Here is a 9,708-nt window from a genome sequence, read left to right on the forward strand (position 1 = left end):
GGGACAAGTGAAATAGGCCTTCATCTTGCAGTGGATAGACAATGGCTAAAATGATGGTGGTGGTAGTGATGATATTATTGAATTTGCAAGCAGAGTTAAGTTGTTGCCAACATTTATTTTATTTTAAATTTTGCCTATGGTCAGCCTCACCGTCTACAATACATATGCCTGAATTACTCCACAAATTCATTTGGAATTGTGGTTGATTATTTTGTATATCTTATCCAAGGAGATCTAGATCTTCAATAGATACGACTGAAAATTATTTTTACTTATCATATTCTTCAGAAAGGAGAACATGTGAACCCCATTATGAATGCCACTAATTATTCTCAGAATCAGCTGCATCAATTGGTATACAACGTCTTGTTTAAAGGACATGAAAACATTACTGAATATTCAATGCTTAAAAGTGCTTGGATATTCTGTGCCTTTCATACTGATTTTCAGACATACAACTATACGGTATGGTTGAAGCTATGAATGCTGAATTAAGCAAAATGTTGAATAGTGGTATTGCAAAACTAGAACACAAAAATACAAGTTGAATATTGAACATGTTGATTGTACCAACAGATTGAACAGCATACACATCTATTTGCTCTCCTTGGAATCTGTTCTTAAACTGTTTGGCAATGAAGGGATATAGACCAGTCAGATGTTTTAACCAAAAACCATGCAGTTCATTTTTAACAGATGCTGATTAATTCTTTGCCTTTTTTCGCCACCATTTCTGCTGTTATTACAAGTTCTTTCATTTCAGCTTTTTTGTATCTAGTTATAACTGTAGCCGAGTTATACATTAGTTGGTTTTTTCTTGTAGTGAGCTAGTGCTTATATTTCATATTACAGTATTGACATCTTTTAATACTTGTACTAGCCATGGTGGCGTAGTGGTTGAAATGCATTACTGCAGGCTACTTCTGCTGACTGCTGGCAGCAGTTTGGCAGTTCGATTCTCACCAGCTCAAGGTCCTTCCATCCTTCCAAGGTCAGTAAAATGAGGACCCAGATTGTTGGGGAAAATATTATGCTGACTCTGTAAACTGCTTAGAGAGGGCTGTGAAGCACCGTGAAGCTGTATATAAGTCTAAGTGCCATTGCTATTGCTATTAGCTGTTTCTTTGGAACAAGCTTCAGTGAAGGAAACCTCATTCTAGTGTTTTTGTGCTGTTCTGTTTTGGGAATGAAAACAATTCAATAGCTATGTTGCTTCCTCTATTGCAGATCCCCTCCCCCACCCCACCCCGGCTTGCCTCTACTATCTGAACTATTCTGGCAAAAGATTCCGATCTTTGCAGTTCTTCCAATTCTACTTCTGTGAATACTTTAATCTGTATTATAAATTGACTGCAAGCTTCACTTCTGTTATTTCTGATTCTGGATATAGCTCTTTCCAGAACTGGTGCATTCTTTTCCTCTTATCCTTTTCTTGTTGGACTTGTAATTTATAATAATTTGTAATTTGATTTGTAATAACAGATCACGATTTCATTGTTGTCTCTGTATATTTGAAATGGGTAAAACAACTTTTCTTCCAGTAGTTCTGCAGCTGGTGGCCCACTTTGCACAGTCAACAGTCCTGTGTCCTTGTAGCCCATGTCACTAGATGTCCAGGAACACCAAAGCTCTTCTTGATCTGAGCAACGAACAAACTGGCGTGGGTTTTCGTAAATTATATTTCACGGAGGCATTCTTCATTTAGCGCCTCTGACGAACATGCTCAGTGTGGTTGAGCCTGTGCATAACTCTCATTCTCCTAGGAGCTGGCAAGCCCCATTTTGTTGTTGTTGTTGTTATATTATTATATTTATAATTAATTATATTAATTATAAATATAATTATTATAGCTGCCTTATATTAATCTGGGGAGGGGCAGTTACACAAGGCTATACCAAGAGATAACATTTTGTAATTCTGTGCAAGATGCATCAGATTTGCTAACATAGATGCACCAGATGTTTTGGCAAATAGAATTGCTACCAGAATTTCCCCATTTGAAAAAGCACCACAGATATTATAGACTTGTCCAAGTCCTGTTTAAACTCTCAAATGATATAAACTAAATGAAACAAATATCATTTTGGTTTTGAAGAGATTGTTGGCATGAGGAAATTAAACCTGATTCAAAGAAGACAGAAGCTGTTCTGCAAGCTCAACTCTTGAAAATCTGGATTTGCTGGTTCTTTTCTAGCTACTGTAACTATTGTATGACAGTTATTCTTAATTATGCAGACCCATTCTGACTGCTGATTAAAAAGGGAACCACTTGGCACTGATCTGCAGCAGCTGACTCTGCACTTCAACCACTGAAAAATGAGTCCATTAAACAACCTTGTGTGGCTTATTATAATCTCAATATACTAACTTTTGTGGTGACTGATGGCAGTCATTTGGAACTTGCTTCCATTTTGCTCTAGACTCAAGAAGATGGATCAAAGATGCCTTTTGTATATGCCAACTGTGTACTTTCTTCCTTAGAGGAGAGGATTTTATGGATCAAGCACTAAACTTTGGGCTAGAGAAGATTTTAATAATTCTCTGTAGATACATCAATTTGTGCTGTTAATAGAACACAATTTCTTTGTACGTATGCTTTAATCATACTAAACTAAACTATCATTTTGCCACCTTGCAGCCAACATCTTATTTAAATATTGCAGCCGTACAATTTTTGTTGTTCAGTGCATTTCAGGAAAAATGAATATCTCTGATTGCTTATTGTGTCTTAAATTACCTGAATCAGGATCAAATATATTAGTGGAACAGCAGATTCATCAAATGCACAAGAAGCCCCTCTATCTGATTTCCAAATTTGGACTTGGTTTTAGAGCCAATCAGGATTTAGATCCTGATACTCAGTCTCTCTAACACTATGATGGCTAGAAGAAAGATAGTTCAATTGTAGTGTCCTAATTATGGAATTATCTCCTTGGGAAGATACTAATTGTTTCTACCCTGTGTTTGCTTAAATAAAAATTAAAAATGTATTACTTAAGATAAGCATCCACAAGGTAAACAACTTCTCTAGAACCAGACCACCTTGTAGGCTGCTTTTTAAAATGAATTTTAATTGTTGTTATTTGATTGTTTTTACTGGAGATTGTTTCACTGCCTTTTTGTAAACTACTCTTCACCAGAAAAGTAGTAATGAAATGTGTATGCATGTATGGGGAGAAACTCCAACAATCTTTATTTTTTAACATTTTTGTAAGACTTGGAGAATGAAAACAAGCAAGTTATTTGAAAGGAGTGTGTTTTTCTGCAACTTCAAAAAAAGCCTTTGCTCTATCTTTCATTTTCCTTCCAATGTTTCATTTTTAAACTACGTGCCTTTTGCTTTTTTTAAATGCTGGAAGGCAAGAGAGTGAGGGCAGATTATATGACAAAAGTTCCCAATACCATTTTTTTAAAAAATGTTTTTCTGATCTCGTTTTGCACTCCTGAAGTTAATCACATAAGATTTAGTTTGCCTTTGTTTTGTATAATGGCTGAAAATATAGGCTTCAAATAAATTAAGCTGCTATGAAGGTCTGTCCTCGTCAACTTTCTGCCTTATATTTGCAATCTTGAAATTTCTTACTTTATTTTGTTCTCTGGCAATAACTTATAACTTATTGCCAGAGTTCAAACGAGTGTTTTTGTGTTTAGAGGTCACCTTCTATCTTCCTTTTGTCTTTGGATTCATGAATTTATCAAATTTCTAAGGCCACCAGACTCAATAACAACATAACAACAACAAAAAACTGGTATATAATATAAAAATCAGGTCAGAACAAAATAAGAAGTAAGAAGGTACAATAAATGTTCAGAAATATCAATAAAATAACCTAGAGATAAATATTCCCACCAGAGGCCTACCACATACCCAGGAAGGGTTGGTTTTTAAGGCCTGTTTATGAAAGTCAGGGTAGGGGCCATACAAATCTCTGGGGAATGCTCTTTAGGTGCTATGACAGAAAAGGCCTATTTCTTCAATCCCATAAAATGACACTATGTAATTGATGAGAACTATAATCAATTACATATTCCTGATGGGAACTATCACACAGCAGAGGCATAAACTGTATGAACAATCCCTCATAGTATCAAATCCCATATAGATAGTCCTCATTTGATGAACCTAATTGGGACCAGAATTTCCATCGCTAAGTGAAGGGGTCATTAGATGAAACAGCACTTAACTGGGGAGTCTCCAGAAAATGGAATTTTTCTCCTGCCAACAAATAGCAAACTTTGCTGCCAAAGACAGCTCTTTGGCACCATGGTCCCCAGGTTTTGAACAGGACTTGGAATAGCTCATGATGATCTTTGGATGTGTGTGTACTTGCCTGGGAAGAGAATCTGGTGGATCACAATTCTCTGTAAGCAAAGCCAAAGGGTCTGGCTTCCAACTTTTCCAGTAGTTTTCCTGGTTTTGTAGGCACAACTCTGTTTTAAAGTTTATTTTGTCTCAATTGATATTTTAAACTGTCAATTGTTTGGCTGAATGCTGATTTATCCCCTTCTCAGATTACAAAATGAATTTTCATAACACTTTCTCTTTTGCTGCATGGAAGTCAGTGGCATGAGGACTTTCCTTTGATAGTGAAAATTGTTGGATTTGATTTTAAACAAATTTCTACTGTAAGGATTTGGTATTTTACTTGTTCTTAAAAGAATTTTGTTTTAGTCTATGTGTATGTGTTTGTGTGTATGTATATGTGTGTGTGTGTGTGTGTGTGTGTGTGTTTTCATAGATTTTCACGGGTGTAGGTATGCTGGTCTTGTTGTATTCGGGTCTTTTCCCGTGCAAGATTGAGATTGTCTTGACAACGTTTCAGCGAGGTCTCACTCGCCTTCTTCAGGCTGGGTTTTGGGCTTAAGGTTGCCAAGACAATCTCAATCTTACACAGGAAAAGGCCCAAATTTGGGCATACCAGGGGTTGTGACACAATACATACCTATTTCCCTGGCTTAGCTGATAAAGGAGGAGAGCCTGTGGCTTAGTGGCTAATACAACTGCCTGATATGTAATACAGCCCAGGTTCGATCCCCAGCAAGGATATGGCTAGCTGATGAGAGCTAAATAGCTTACAATAGATCTATACTAGTCTCCCTTTATTTATTTATCAGCACAAATGCAACATATATTTATAAACACACACACATATACATACGTGTGTGTGTGTGTGTATCATTTCAATTTTTTCCCGTCTTTACTCTCTACTGTTGTGCATCATATGTTTCTTCTGTGCTTACTTTGTTATGGAACATTTACTTATTTCGCCTTGACAAAAATGTTTATATTTTGCTGTGGAAGTTTAGCCATAAGAGAAACTGGGACTATGCCAAAATTACAGCAATAATAAATTTAAAGCTCTGAACATTATATACCATATATTCTTTACAATGGCACTAAAAATAGATACAAAACAAAGGCAGGAGCCCAATGATTTTAATGTTAAAGCCTTTTTGGAAATTTTTGAAAAATTGCTTTTCAAAACCATTAATACGTATTTATCAGTATTCAACCAGGGGGTTGAATATTTATATTGTATATTTATCTTTATTACTTTGTTTTTAATGGACATTTTTTGAGGTTTTATGTTGTTTTAGTTTTGTCATTTTCCCCCTCTCTTTTTTCCTTTCTTTTCCTTTTTTGAAGTTTGTATTTTAACTTTGAAAATAAAATAAAAAATGTATTACAAGAAAAAAAAATCACATAACTGCACTGATTTTTGATAGTCCTAATTGAGGTTGTTTGATGATTATCATACTGTTGTTAGGCATTGATCTCATGCTTCTCCTGTTCTGAAATGCTCACTTCCATTTCAACTCTTCCCACCTATTTTCCCACCCCATCTCTGGCCTTTAGGCCACCCGGCATTGCACTCCACCATTACTTCCCCCTCACTGCTCCCAGCTGACTTTTACCATTTTCTTCCTCAGTTGATGGCCCTTTGTAAGATCTTCACATAGCTTCATGGAGGCCTTACAAAGGATCACCTGTTGCCACAGCACAGCAAGAAGACTGCAAAGGTCACCTGGGTATGGTGGGAGATGTCAGAGATAGGCAGCGGAATGTAGGGTGGCCAAAAAGGCAGAAATGTTGGGAGACAGGCATGTGGGGACACTCAAAGTGCACCCTGTGGCCATAAATGTAAAGCCGGCTGCCAAGCACCCAATTTTAATTTTAACTGCTGCAATGGTCATAACTCTGAGGATCATCTGTAACTACCATTTATTCAGCACTAACATAACTTTGAACGGTGGTTGAACAAATGGTTGATAAGCAAGGATTATCTATACTATGAAGATATTAACCAGCTCTACTGGTGTGTAAGAATAACTGACAGGAAGAGCCACAGACTAGATAACTGTCACGCATGAGATATATCAGCCCATACAAACAGAGCAGACAGGAAGTATTTCAAACCATCCTTAGTTTTCTGGAGAGTAAAAGTAAGTAGAAGAAAAATACTTGAAGACATGTAAGATGTTAGTGCTTTGAGGTAGTCCAGACAAGAAGCACAAATCATGAGTACTAACTCTACTTTTATTATAAGGTTACATAAATGGAGTCTTGCAAGTCTAAAAGTCTGTGACTCTTCCTCTTATCTTCTGAGGTCATCCCCACATACCACTATATCCAGAAACCAACTAAAAAGCAGTGCAGCTCACAAAATAAAGATGTTCCATGAGTATATTGTCACATGTCCATAATTGCCCAGCAGCAGCTTTGGACCAATTTTCAAGGGAAGCCCCATGTGCAGCATAGGCAACAGACTACGCACAAAATTACCAACAAGTGACTATTTGAAAACCTCTTGGCACACCAAATGAATCTATACAAAGGTTTTCCTGGCCCCCAGGTTTTGAAGTTAGTTCGTTCTTGAAAGACAGTGATATAATGCCCCAAACCACACTGGGCCAATACTTTCTGAACATCCTGAATTTTCTTCTGCCTAGAATTCATAGCAACAGTTGTGATTCTGAGCTCTGCCAACCATATGTTGACTTGGCCCTACTCTGCCTTGGGCCACACCTTTGGGGCACTACTTGCCAGATCCTTCCTTTAACGTGACTTGATTTGTGACTGAATAAATCCTCATACAACAGCTGTTTCAGTAAGGAGCAACTTTTCTGCATGGGCTCTCACTTTAGCTTGTACTGAATAATACTAACTCTACAAAATGTCTCACAATGTATTGGACCGCAATGTATTTGACTTGCTTGTGGGTTAGTGTCTTGAAGGAACCAGGTCCTTGTGCTTTGTGAACTATGCTTTAGCACGTGATGGAGACCCAACCCACGGTGCGTTATTCAGCAAGCCATTGTTTACTTATTTATTTATTGCAGGCACATACAGGTAGTCCTCGACTTACCACCACAACCGAGCCCAAAGTTTCTGTTGCTAAGCGAGACATTTCTTGTGAGTTTTGCCCCATTTTGAGACATTGCCCGGCTGGGCGACCGATTTCGGAAGGCTGCTCTAAGTTGTTGAGTTAGTAACACGCTTATTGGATGAATTTGGCTTCCCCGTTGACTTTGTTTGTCAGAAAGAGGATCCCGGCGACCTCAGGGCACTGCAACTGCTATAAGTAGGAGTCCGTTGCCAAGAACCCCAATTATGGTCACGTGGCCATGGGGATGCTACAAGGGTTGTGTGAAAAACGGCCACATGCCACTTTTTTTTCAATGCTGCTGTAACTTCAAAGGGTCACTAAATGGATTGTCATTATGTCGATGACTATCTAAACAAATAATTCCTTCACGACTGTCAAACCATTCACTAAGGCTGCATTACTATTACTATTAGTCCTTTCATCCTTCCTATCACCCATCGCCTCCCACTTATGACTGTAACTTTGTTGCTTATATCCTTACGATTTATATTGATATTGATTGTTTCCTGATTGCTTATTTGTACCCCATGACTATCATTAAGTGTGGTATCAAATCATCTTATGATTCTTGAGGAATGTCTCTTGTCTTCTATGTACACTGGGCATATATGCACCAAAGACAAATATCTTGTGTGTCCAATTACACTTGGCCAATAAAGAATTATCTTTCTCTTTCTATTATTTCTATTTCTATTCTTCTGTATTGCCCGACTGCTCAACTCTGTTAGGTCTAGGCTCCGTGACCCAGAGAAACCACAGACCCGAGAGAGCCTTGAAGCGCTCTGTCCCGCTTCCCGCTCTGCCCTCCAGTGGGGCTGCCTCCCCCCCCCCACACACCTTCAAGACCCCCCCGCTACAACGTCCACCCAGACTGGCCAACGGCCGGGCTGCCCTCCTGACCCCATAGACCGGCTGGGCGACCGATTTCGGAAGGCTGCTCTAAGGCTTTCGGACGGAGCCTCACAGCAGCTGAGCCCCACCGCCAGAAACGACACCACCCCCCACCCCGCCGCCTCCCCAACGCCACCAGTCCCGCCGATACCCACCGAGCCTGCAGCCTTCCCTTCCTAAGCTGGGCCAACCGCTCGGTCTCCAAGCTCCAGGACGCCCGCGAGGGTTGCTAGGGGATGGGGGCTAAACCATTCCAAATTTCAGGCTTGGAAGGCCGGCGCTTCTCTTTTCCGTAATAAAAGTCATAATCCCCACTCCTTTCCTACTCCGACTCTAATTCTCAGTGACTTTTACTCTGCGACTTTAATGCTCTTTAACCACTTGCGCTCTTCTTTCCGACGACCGCTTCCTCCCCCCCCCCCCCCGCGGCCAAGAAAATGGTTGCTTCTTAATATAAAAGGGACGCGCGCTGGGCGATTGGCAGGCCGGAGTTTCCGAACTTTAAGGGCTTAATCGGACATTGCTCTCTTTGCCCTTCGAATATGGCCGGCAAGAGAACTAGTGGACTTGGTGAAATGAAATCCCTGGTAAAAAAAAAAAAACGCTTGCAAGGTGATGCAACGAACATGGGAGCTTCAGTTCTAAGTGGCTATGCAAAATACGATAAACAATGCTCACATTTACCAAGTGGTTGCACTTATTTCATACCCTTTCATGCTTATTCCAAGATTTTGCAACCTAGGGCTTCAGCAGGACATGGAACACGAACTGGCAGGTGTATAAGGTGGATTCAGAAGATGAGAGGCAACAAGAGATCACGTTGGCATCTGATGGATAACAGAAAAGGCAACGCAGTTTCAAAAAATAATCTGTTGTTGTTGCTTAACTGAGTCTTCAAAAGCGTTTGACTGCAGAGTACAATAAATTGTGGCTATCCTTTAAAAACATAAATGTACCTGATCTGCCAGTTTAAGAATTTGTGTGTAAGAGTAGAAGACAATGTTTATAATAGGACCTAGAGTATTTAAATAGTTCAGAAGTGGAAAGTGTACCATGGCTATATGTCATCTTTTTTATTTACTTTATATGTAAAAAGCATTTGAAATGTGGATTTACAGGCGGCTGTTACATATAAGCTGGGTTGACAAAATCAGAAATGAGGAGGAGATAAACTGCCTGGGAAAGTCAAGGGAAATCATCAAAACCATAACAAAGTAAAAGAATATTTTGGACATGTGATGTGACGCCTGGAAAAATATGGCATACTTCACTTAATCTTCCAAGGAAAGATTGAAGGCAAACAAGGTCCAGGCAGAAGAGAAGAACATCATGGCTTCAAAATCTAAGGGACTGGTTTGGACAAAACTCAGCAGCACTTTTTTGTGCGGCTGTTGATCACCAATGTCCAATGACAGATATGGCACAACAA

At 39.3% G+C, this 9,708-nt stretch overlaps 1 protein-coding gene across 1 annotated transcript in view; it reads right to left on the bottom strand.

Moving 5' to 3' along the window:
- DNAH1 (dynein axonemal heavy chain 1) overlaps positions 1-8,553 on the bottom strand; it is a 201,851-nt gene extending 193,298 nt beyond the window's left edge. The window contains exon 1 of the mRNA XM_081935349.1: positions 8,435-8,553. The gene's annotated coding sequence lies outside the window, so the exon portion shown is untranslated. The remainder of the gene's footprint in view (positions 1-8,434) is intronic.
- Between the last annotated feature and the right edge of the window lie 1,155 nt (positions 8,554-9,708).

Source organism: Natrix helvetica (genome assembly GCF_964273705.1).
Source record: "Natrix helvetica genome assembly, chromosome: 1".
Classification (NCBI taxonomy): Eukaryota; Metazoa; Chordata; class Lepidosauria; order Squamata; family Natricidae; genus Natrix; species Natrix helvetica.